The sequence below is a fragment of the Bemisia tabaci genome, chromosome 2 (genome assembly GCF_918797505.1).
Source record: "Bemisia tabaci chromosome 2, PGI_BMITA_v3".
NCBI classification, from domain to species: domain Eukaryota; kingdom Metazoa; phylum Arthropoda; class Insecta; order Hemiptera; family Aleyrodidae; genus Bemisia; species Bemisia tabaci.
The window spans coordinates 40841913-40848755 of NC_092794.1; the positions used below are offsets into that span (position 1 = coordinate 40841913).

The following is a 6843-nucleotide window of genomic DNA, read 5'->3' on the forward strand; positions in this document are numbered from 1 at the left end:
ATCTCCATTGAGACATGACGTACATAGACATACCCTAATAGCACAAGTGGTGTCACAAAATTGGGAGAGGTTTCTAAAATGTTTCGGTAAGTGTCTATATCGGATCTTTCAATTGATACATTTCTAACACAGTTTTAAAATGTTTCAATGAGAGGACAGTTTTCCCGTATCATTAACACATTTTATAAATGTATTAAAAATATTTTTACGACACATATTAAAAACGTTTTATTGATAGGTTCAGGGACAGTTTTCAAAACGTGTAAGTTATGTCTCATGCTCCGGCATTCGGCAAGAAAATAGAGAGTTGCAGGAAACGTTTCAAAAACGTGTCAAACACCTTCCCTACGTGTTTCGTTGTTACATTTTTAACGCCTGTCTAAAATGTTTTTCTGCGTTTCAACCTTTTTTCGACAACAGATCAGATTCGTATCAGACTCGTTTCAGACACATGGGAACGAATCATCGGCATGAAAATAGAAACTTGCAGGAAACGTTTCAAAAACGTGTCAAACACCTTCCCTACGTGTTTCGTTGTTACATTTTTAACGCCTGTCTAAAATGTTTTTCTGCGTTTCAACCTTTTTTCGACAACAGATCAGATTCGTATCAGACTCGTTTCAGACACATGGGAACGAATCATCGGCATGAAAATAGAAACTTGCAGGAAACGTTTCAAAAACGTGTCAAACACCTTCCCTACGTGTTTCGTTGTTACATTTTTAACGCCTGTCTAAAATGTTTTTCTGCGTTTCAACCTTTTTTCGACAACAGATCAGATTCGTATCAGACTCGTTTCAGACACATGGGAACGAATCATCGGCATGAAAATAGAAACTTGCAGGAAACGTTTCAAAAACGTGTCAAACACCTTCCCTACGTGTTTCGTTGTTACATTTTTAACGCCTGTCTAAAATGTTTTTCTGCGGTTCAACCTTTCTTCGACAACAGATCAGATTCGCATCAGACTCGTTTCAGACACATGGGAACGACTCATCGGCATGGATATTAGCACATACAGGAAACGTTTCGAAAACGTGTCAATCACCTTTCCTACGTGTTTCGTTGTTACATTCTTTACGCCTGTCTTAAATGTTTTTCCTCATATGCAATTTCTTCCCGTGTGCTTTCGAAAAATAAGATTTTTTTCCTTCTTCTTTGTTTTTGCCTCGGTTTGGCCTATGTTATCAGCAAAATTTCTATTAATTGAACGTAAGTTCTTCTCACATTTCTGTCTTTCAGAAAATTCACGATTCTTTTAATTTAATCAAATTTATCAAAGTTTTGGTTGTTTGTCTCAGCATGGATCAGATTTGTATTACATTTTCTAGTCTTATATTGATTATTCATGAAACCTTGGTCAACTGCATGCTGAAGTATGGCAACTCCCATGCAGAGGGGAAAGAAGCAGGTAGTCGTCAACTGAAAATATTCTTTTCGTGTCTAAAAATTTTAAATTGACAGCGAAACTTACATATAATTTTGGCATAGCATTCCAAATATATAACAATCCCTTTCAGATATTATATTTTTCTCCCTCTACCCAACCCCTCCCCCCCCCCACCCAATTATCAAGGAAGTCGCAAATTTTGTCATAAACTTGACGTAAAGGTTTTTAAATATCTTTACTTGCTAGCTCCACCGCAGATAAAGAAAGTATTGTCCCCTCCCCCACGAAAAAAATCTACTTCGTTTAAGTATATACCTGTTAGGGTACTTGCAGTGAAAAAACCATTATTGAAAAAATGTTTGTCTGTTCGTCCCACGTCCTCAAAAATGTACTTGTACATCAGTATCTCAAAATCAATTTTTTTTATTTCATTCAAGGAGGTCATTGAGGATCATCTAGATGATAAAAATTTTTCATGGAATTCCATGGTATTCGTGCTGTTTCTCATGGAATCCCATGGTGAAGACACGGAACTCCATGGAGACTCCATGAAGACTACATGGAGAAGGCACGGAACTCCATGGTGACTCCTTGGGTTTCCGTGGAGACTGCATGGGATTCCATGGTGGCAGCAGGAGATTCCGTGGTGGCTACATGGAATTTCAAGGGAGCGTAACGGAATAGCAGAGAACATGCATTGGAACACTGCGAAACACTAGAGACCACCACAAGAATAAACATGGTAATCTGTAAGCCTTTGATCATTGACAATCAGCAACTATTTGCTGTTTCGTTATGCATCATAGAATTAAGTTGAATTACTCACCGAAGTTCACAAGTGAGGGCCACTAAAATGTTTCATGTCATCAGTTATCACAGAATAAGTCTTCATTAGTGCACTGAAATTTCTACAACCATGGCATTCCCAAGACAATGCCCACTATTTAACGATAATTTAATAATTGTACCAGTAGGTAGCAATTACTTTCTGTACGGAGAATGTTTTCATTTAAAATATGTTTAACTCAGAGATTTGCTATGGTTGACAGAGATGTAATAATAATTTGCTGCTTATACTCTGTTTAAGACAACTGAAATAACCGCAATAGTTTGTCAAAAAACAGAAAACACGCAGCTTCTTCGAACCTGTAGGTACAGCTTTAAAGTCTGTCAATTAGAGACCAAACGTCTGTGTTTTGCAAGATTAGTTTAGACACTAACTATTCAATAGGATCGCCTTTACTGAAGCTCAACCGTCATACTTCCAAATCTCCTGTGTGAAACCAACATTGAATTGTAGAAAGAACCGAATAGCGGTAATAGCAAAACCAATGAGAATTGAGTTGTATCTATCAGAATTTTTTCATTCTATTTCTACGCATGGCCAAAATAAAAATTTGAAGATCGATTACCAAGAGTCCATCGCGATACACTGCTGGCTTACTTTCAGGTTAATCAAAATTCACCAACTTCGAGGTAACATTACTTTCGTAACGAAGAAGACTCGGATTCGAGCTGATACTAATTAAATCACATAAAAAAATTAAAATTTGCATTACTGGCAGTGATAACCAACAACTCATCTTGTGTTTACAAAGTGATTCAGTTCCGACTCCAAAACAAAACCTGCGTTGCAATCCTGCCGGCCTGCCCTGTTTCATGTTGAAATTGTATAAAAATAAAAATAAAAGCAAGAATAGAACGCAAATGTTAAAGCGTGTGAAGTATGAAACATTATCGGCGTTACGCATTTCAGTAATAAATAAGCGAATGAGTTTTTATAGATCATGCAGATTTAAATAAAAAATCCTCAATTCAATTCGGCAAGTCAGGAGATGTGCCGCCCCGCCCTGCCTCGCCCTGCCCTGTCGGTATTTTGAGGTTAGGTTATCAACGAGGCGTGAATCGTCAGGCTCAATGAAGCTCTCGCTAACCATACAGTAATTCTCAGAAATTTATATATTTCTTGACTTCCTGCTTTCGCTACATCACGCCAAATCCGAGTTGAATGCAAGGGCCTTGAACTGAATCTAGGTAAGTCATGAATAACAATGATTAGCAATTCCTATTACTGAATGTAGGCATAAGTAGGCACCAATAGTGATCCATCAGCCACTGATCTGTAACCTCTCCATAGAATCATAGCATTACATTTATTTCTGTATCTTGATAAACTATTCTAACATTCTTTGTTGAATAGTAGATTCGTATGTGCTCATCATTTTCTCTATCTTCTCCTTGGTCACTCCTCCGAGTCTGCACCCCAAACATGAACCGTGATCGAATATTGGTTACAGTCTACCTTATCGTGTTTTCAGCACACGGTTAACATTCTAACTGCATTCCATTCCTAGCTGCTCATCAGCTCATGTCATCGTCCTCCTCAGGGATAATATCAGATATCTGTTAGATCATACGAGATCGCCATTTCCTATCGTTTGCCGAAACCCATATAGACTGTGAATAAAATTCACAGGTGAGAACTACTTAGGACTGAAAAAGAAACCTTAAATACAGGCCCCTCTAGATTTTTTTGCTGTGTGATGGAAACTAAAGCCCACCTCAGACAGTCTAGCTTTCCTCCACTTATACCGAGTGAAAAGTTGGATCGTTTGATACGGACATGAGAACATAGAGCTCGCTCATCGTATGTTGAAACAAATGTTTCTCTCCGATTAGCTCTGAATTCGCACCACTCAACAGGTAAATTCATGTATTCAGGTGGCACCACTGGTGAATGGTGACTTAAACAATACTTTTGACGTTTGTCTCAACGTATGATGCGTGAGCTCTAACATTTGTTTGAGAAGTTGAACGAAAACCTTGGTGTGACCTAACTTTCAAATTTTTGTTCAACCTCTCAAATGATCGTTGTGTCCTCGTGTTGTATTACACGATCCAACTTTTCATTTGACATGAGTGAAGGAAAAGTGACGTCTGAATTGAGCCTTAGCTATTACTTGGTATTTTTATCCAGAAATGTAAGTAGTGTGAGAGATATATCTGAAGTTACAGATGAGGCCTTAAACTTTTAACTCTAGAGGGCTAAAACATCACATCCTTATCAACCATGTTTCAGTGAATTATCAGATGTCCAATAATTTACTTCCTATTTTTATGGCTACCAATGCAATAATTGCTCTTACACACAATTTTACCAATGCTTTTTCACAAGTATTTTGTCCTATTACTAAAAATTATTTGGCTATCCACAGAACTTATTTTAACTTCTCGAGAAATGTTGGTTGGCTTCACCTTGATATTGTTTTAATTTAGTGCTGATCATTGGTTGTACTCATGGTTTTGATGCGCTGTACATTATTCATTTTTCAGAGCTTTCATAAAAACACACCGAGACATTTACCTGCCTTGTTCAGCTGCAGCAATCGCCATTTGTTTTCTATCATCTGGCAGTTCCTTTGATCTTATTGAACAGCCATTCGCAGGGAATTAGTGGCAACCTTTAAACCATCTAGATGCAATTAAGCTTCCAAGACAGAAACCAAAATCTACAGTTCATATTTCACTCTCTTGGCCTCTAATTTGGATAGTGTTGTGATAATTTTTGGTGCTGTTTTCCGTGCTCATTGTGAAATAATTTGAATATGTTTTCACATTGTCAACTGAATGAAATCTTATTTGAAATGTTGAGCGTGCAGTATGTGACGCGAAGGTACAGTGCGGTAGTTTCTCAATCGTTAAAAGAATTATTACATCTCTGTCAAGTATAGTTGGTACTATGTGTCTTCAAGTTGGTGAGTGTATCATTTTCATTTATTTTGATTACAAGGAAAACTTGTAAATTATCTAATTAAATACTAAAAAAACCAGCAACATTGAGTAGAACAGTTCTATGATGACTTAAAGAAACAACACCATGGTAACTTGATGGTGGAAACCTGCATGAGACACAGTGAGTGCTGTGGCAGGTTTCCACGGTGAGAATTTGCCGTGGAGAAATTTTCCATGGAGAAATTTTCCATGGTGACATTTTCCGTGGTGCTTTCCGTGGAGAAATTTTCCATGGAAAAATTTTCCGTGCCCAATTTTACGTGGAGAAATTTTCCATGGAAAACCAGCACGGAATTCCATGAAAAATTTTTAGCAGGGCTCCAATTCTTCATCACACTTTCACTACCTGCCTATCACAGTTTTAAGTTTCTCAATTATATTTGAACAGGACTTACTTAAAATTGGGAACTCAAGGCTGGCCTCACGAAACAACCCACTTCATTTCAACTTTAGTACGCGCAAACATCAGCGAATAACCTATCACATAGGAAGAGATGACCATCTTTATGATCTTTTGATGCTTCTCAAGTAGACCTGAGAGGAGAGGAGGAGAGACAAATGTTACCTTGACCTGAATGCATCACCAACATCACCATCGATCGGTTCCCACAAATAAACTTGAGTTCTGCGCCATGAATTGTATCTCTCTTTTTCTTTTCCCAGTTCTATCTCTGAGGCGCAGACAATATTTACCTAAACTCAACATTAAAAGGGCAATGCTTCTACATTATGCCATACGCCACCACTACATGATAAAAAAATGATTGCTAATTTACCAATTCTGGGTATAGCAAAATTACCTTCACTTCTTAAGCTTTTTTATCCTTGCATGGTGTCGAATCAACTAAACAATTTGCTAGAATCGCTACACCAATCAGTTAAATTTGTTGGTGTAGGGATTTTACCTGCACTATTTGCTTGTTCGGTTTGTAGCTAATTTTTTTTTTCCCGTGTAGCCCTGCAGCTTAGTTGTTGATATTTTGCGTTTGTTTCTTGAACCATGCAAGACAATGAGGAATGGAGGTGTGTGAAGGGTCGGCTTTGTCAGCTGAACTCTTTGTTGTGCCCTCGTCAGGTGGAATCAATGAGAAGATAAAGCCACCACTTGAGTTGCCGTAATTAGTTTGTTGCTAAATCTACCCAAAGTAGGCTTGACAAAAGGGATGACTGAACAAGCAGACTAATTCCATTCCTCCTTAAGCGTCTTTCCCACTTACAAACTAGAGCCCACAAACTGGCACTAATTCTTCATCATGGAAAGTCAGTTTTGCACTGATACTCATTAGAGCTCAAATTTTTTACTCTAATGGAAATTGTTGGAACTTTCTCTGGCCTTGATTTCCCTGCAAAATATTATCCCAGGACTATTCCACCAACTTGTTACTCACAGTCAGGGCCACATTTTTAGTGACTTTTTCTCTTCTAGTTTTTAAGTTTACTAATCAATAGTTACCTATTTTGAATACTTTTTTTCAAAGTGTACTAATGGTATTGTCTAGTTTCTTAATTCCTTTTGTTTCATTTCATTAAAGTTTTTCTTTGTCTTTTCAATAATTAGCATTTGTCTATTGGAAAATGAACTTTCAACTCGGACCTTTGAAGCTTTTAAAAACTACGTACCTAGTAAAGTAGTGAAAGAAATTAAAACTAACCTTTAGTTC

At 37.5% G+C, this 6843-nt stretch overlaps 1 pseudogene; it reads left to right on the forward strand.

The window, feature by feature from the left end:
• The first annotated feature begins 5570 nt into the window (after window positions 1-5570).
• Window positions 5571-5819, forward strand: LOC140224093 (phosphoserine phosphatase pseudogene; annotated as a pseudogene).
• Window positions 5820-6843: the final 1024 nt, after the last annotated feature.